General features: G+C 41.0%; 1 protein-coding gene and 1 long non-coding RNA gene across 2 annotated transcripts in view; one reads left to right on the top strand and one right to left on the bottom strand.

Annotated features, from left to right (window-relative positions):
* The window catches only part of LOC108797047, a 14391-nt gene extending 12310 nt beyond the window's left edge, over positions 1 to 2081 (bottom strand). Inside the window, exons 1-2 of the long non-coding RNA XR_001941851.1 lie at positions 2001 to 2081; positions 1826 to 1828 (exon numbers count right to left, since the gene is read on the bottom strand). This is a non-coding gene — a long non-coding RNA (uncharacterized LOC108797047). The remainder of the gene's footprint in view (positions 1 to 1825; positions 1829 to 2000) is intronic.
* MYO1A (myosin IA) overlaps positions 1 to 4932 on the top strand; it is an 82828-nt gene that overhangs the window by 19643 nt on the left and 58253 nt on the right. The window lies entirely within an intron of this gene.

Consider the following 4932-nt stretch of genomic DNA (forward strand, 5'->3'; position numbering starts at 1 on the left):
GCGGGGGAGAGATGGGGGGGTCACGAAGGGGGGGAGGGAAACAAAGGGAGTCTTGGTGCGCGATCCAACAGTCGGCAGTAAGCTAGAGAATAAGTGTTTTTAAGGAGTGTTAAAGGGCGTTAAAGAGTCAGTAATCGGGCATCAATAGACGGCGGGAGGAAGTGTTTCACCCAGGTTTCCCATATCTTCTCGAAGACCTGTCATCTTTAAGGGTATAGGCTCAATATTCAATGTACAGCTGAAAAAAACCTGACTGCTGTCATATCTACACTCTTGCTTTTAATATCTTGAGTCACCAACCCAGAACAGGTGTTTCTGACTTTACTCTGATCTGCATACCTTTAAGTGAAGGTAGTGGCAACTAGCATATTGAAGAGGAGGTCAGCAAGGGAAGCATCCATATTTCTGTTTTGGTATCTCACATTTTGGTTGTGCTATAGTTGATTTGTTCATTAAAGTGGAGTTTGTTAATATACCTATTTAAAATATACTTACTTTGCACTTGGCTCTCGTACAGTAAAGGGTGACGTCACAATCATTCCTTTGAGATCCAAAGCTCTCAAGATGATGCTCCAGCACAGTGCAGAAACATCTTCTAATGAGATTTGGGATCCTAATCATTCCCAGGTTTTCTCTAGAGGATGGTGACATCACCCTCATCTAGGCCCCTGGAAAGAAGCCCTGGGTAAGGCAAGTATATTTTCTAACTTTTTTCCCACAAATGCTTTTTCTACTGTCATCTCACAGTAATTTGATATGAGGGAGTCCTCATGGAATGAGTGGACCTTGCCTTTTAGTGCAAGTGATAATGATAAGAGCACCTGCATCATAGCATTAAAGATAATGCTGTAAAGGGTTAGGAGAGGCAGATAAAGTACGTGATTGTTTTGCAGGTATAAAACATAAATAACATTGTAATGTAATTAACAATGAAAGCAAGAAAGACAATTGTTAACATAATCACAAAATTAGTTTGATCCAATTCTTTAGAGTTTGGTCAGAGTTTGTCATTTAGAAGAAAAGTCAAATTAGTTACAATAAACTTTATGGTACAAAACCTGTAAAAATGTGTAACACAGCCCTCCAACATTGGTGTCAGTGGAATAAAATAAGCTTCATTGTTGGTGCCAGTGGGCCAAAAGAAAAAAAGCCCCATCATTTGTCAGTGAGAGTAATATAAGCTGCATATGGTTGGTGAAATAAGCCCAGTATCATTGACGTCAGTAGGATATAATAAGCCACATCACTGATGTCAGGGGGATATAATAAGCCCCAACAGTGATGGGAGTAAAATAAGCCCCATAATGTTGGTGTCGGTGGGATATAATAAGTCACATTACTGATGTCAGGGGGATAAAATAGGCCACATCCCTGATGGTAGAGATATAATCCCCATATAGTTGGTGTTAGTGGTAGTAAAAAGACACATGTTATTGATGTCAGTGGGAGTAAAAAAAATCCAGACTGATGGATTCGTCAATTACGTCTCTCTGTTGAAAACCCCAACGAACACAGGGACTGCGCGGCATGGATTTAAATGGCCACAGCAGCCCTTTATTAACCATACCAAAATTGAACAGTTACCAAACGTAATAACCCAAATAAACAAATAATCTGATTGACTTTTGGATCCGAGGAAAGGGGCTTTGGGTGCCCATCAGCCAAAATAAGGCTTCTACTAAAACCGCTTCCATGTCCCCAAGCTTATCCCCACCAGCTCGAGGACAGTTACTGCTTCCCGAATTACAAGGGGCCGAGACCCCAACACCTTCCAACACCAACAGGGGGGAGCACCATACCAGCTGATGGCGCCCCATTTTGTAACAGACTTACATTTCTAGACACCCAAAGACCCCCTAACCCGCCAAGCTGCCATGACAAACAACCATTGCAACTGCCGCCAACTGCAAGAAAATTGCATCCTCCGTCGACCTAATGGAAAAAAAGCCCATCAGCCCTTGCAGTCCCATCCCATGTGGCTTCTCCCACGACACCTCAACTCAACTGATTCCCATTTTATTTAACCTCTTCTCCAGGGACTATTCCTTCCCCCAGTCATGCAGCCCCTCCGCTCATTATCTCCGAGCTCTGCCTGCATATCATTGATGTCAGTGGGAGTAAAATAAGTGCCATATTGTTGTTGTTAGTGGGATATAATAGACCACATCACTGGTGTCAGGTGGATAAAAAAGGCCACATCACTGATGGGAGAAAAATAATCCCCATATAGATAGTGTTAGTGGGAATAAAAAAAAAAACTATATATCATTGCTGTCAGTGGTAGTAAAAAAAAGCCACATATCCTCGGTGACAGTGGGAAAAGAATAAATCCCATATCATTGGTGACAGTGGGATAAAGTAAACCCCATCATGGTGACAGTGAGAGGACGTTAAGACCCATTATGGTGACAGTGGGGTAAAATAGGCCCATCATGATGACGATAGGATCAAATAAGATCCATATCTTTGGTGCCAGTGGCAGCAAAATTAACTCAATCATTACTGTCAGTAGGAGTACAATATATCTCAAATCATTAGTGTTAGTAGGAGGACAATACATCTCAAATCATTGGTGTTAGTAGGAGGACAATAAATCTCAAATCATTGGTGCTAGTAGGAGGACAATAAATCTCAGATCATTGGTGCTAGTAGGAGGACAATAAATCTCAGATCTTTGGTGCTAGTAGGAGGACAATAAATCTCAGATCATTGGTGTTAGTAGGAGGACAATAAATCTCAAATCATTGGTGTTAGCAGGAGTACAATAAATCTCAAATATTTGCTGTCAGTAGGACTACAATAAATCTCAAATCTTTGGTGTCAGCAGGAGTACAATAAATCTCTAATATTTGGTGTCAGTAGGAGGACAATAAATCTCAAATCTTTGGTGTCAGTAAGAGTACAATAAATCTCAAATCGTTGGTGTTAGTAGAAGGAAAATAAATCTAAAATCTTTGGTGTTAGTAGGACTACAATAAATCTCAATCATTGGTGATAGTGGGAACAAAGTTAAGAATTCTTTTTCTGCAGTTCCTTACCTAAACACTTGCTCCTGTGCTGCTGCTTAGCCTCTGTTAACCTGAACTATGCTGCGACTATCGGGCAGGAAATCACTTCACCCGACAGTAAGTGCTGGCATCAATGCAATGCCGGGTGTTGAACATTCCAACTGCGACACCTCGCTGCTCAATCCTAAATCTTGTGAGGCAGCCCATGAAAAAAGGACACTGTGGGACAGTGCTCAAATCCCTGAACTGTCATGCACAATTAAGGACACTTGGCAAGTGTACTTTCCTAGAACTCAAAAGGAACCTTTGGCAGTCATAGTTGTTCAAGAAAGCGAAGATCAACAGCACAGACACTGGGATAGGTGTAGTAACTCTTTTTTTTACAAGCAGCAATGTGTTTTAGGTAGCAACAGAGTTGCTTTAAACAGTAACATACTAGTTATGGGAAGTCTGACCCTTTACTATGACTCTTCCAAAATGTCCTAAAAACCTCATAATTAAAGCAAGCCATGCCTACATACCCTCCTCATGTATACTATATTATTTTTGCTTACGTGAGTATGCTTGCTGCCTTTTAACACAAGCTACTGAATGACTGAGGCCTTGTTCACACCAAATGCAGAGAAAATCTGCTCGCGTTTCTGCACATGCACACTAGTCTTTAGACACGTTTTTGACGCGTTTACATGCGTTTTTGATGCTATCCAGAGCAGGTAAAATAGGGCTTGCTGCAGTTTTTTTTACCTGCTCTGGAACAGAACCCTGCAATGTGAACTGGAGCTAAAAATACCATTGGAATACATTGGACGCAGTTTTTATCCAGTCTGTAACTGCTCTGCTCTGCACCAGCTCCGCGCTTGGTGTGAACAAGCCCTGAATGTATGCTGATACAGCTTTATGGAATAGGAACAAGGCTTGATGATCCCAAGGTTAAGCTTTGCTTCAAAACTGTGTTTAATATGCCCTTAACATAATGATTGCTTTTGTTTAATAACTGCTATTGCAGAGCAAGGTTCACATGTGCAGTGAGAGTGTATGATGTTACGTTCTGCATGTCCAACATAGATTGTCATAATAAAATGGCTTGTTGCTATGTGTTCAGCTGTTATCCAGTGTGGCTGACTGTAAATTGCACATAATAAAATTATTATTACTAAGTGCACATAAATGGAGACACATCTCTGCAGCTTAAATAATACATATCCCATATTGTTATATAATAGCAAACCCAACAGAAACATGATAAACGTTTAAAAGTAAATGCAAGTACCAAGCTTCCCCCCTATGCGGCTCACTGTTTTAATTTAGCCTTGTTAATAGAGGTTTGACTTCTGTACTGTCTGGGCAATGTTCCACCCAGCAGTGTGGACCCTCACTAAAAAGAGTATATTTACTGTAAACTCCAACAAAGAACCCCCAAACACTTCATCTAAAACTGTAAATATCAGATCCCAAATGCCAAGAGAGATACAGATACCAGCTGCACGCCATACAGTCATACAACCAAAGTAAATACTGTGGTGCTCAGAGTGACAACCGCAGATGGAGCCGTGTGGATCCACAGAAGAATAGAAGAAAAGTCACCAGCACTCAGTCCTTCATGGTGCAAATATAACCTAATTTAATATAAAAGCGTCACATAGGTCATAAAACAATGACCTATGGGGTGCTTTTATAATAAATGTGAGTAAGGACGGAGTGCTGGTGACTTTTCTTATATTGTTCTGCAGATCACTAATGCATTTCCCCCATTGCACTCCCTGGCCTGCACAGCACCAAAAGGTTTGTTAATCAGAAATTAAGCCAGGTGCCTCTGCAACAGTCTGCATGTGCTGGTCCATAGGGATAAATTAAATGACTATTTATTTGATAATGCTGCATGGGGCAATGAGGGTAAACTCTGCATTTGAGGCCTGTAATGGTA

Source organism: Nanorana parkeri, unplaced genomic scaffold (genome assembly GCF_000935625.1).
Source record: "Nanorana parkeri isolate BGI_ZX_2015 unplaced genomic scaffold, ASM93562v1 scaffold1216, whole genome shotgun sequence".
NCBI classification, from domain to species: domain Eukaryota; kingdom Metazoa; phylum Chordata; class Amphibia; order Anura; family Dicroglossidae; genus Nanorana; species Nanorana parkeri.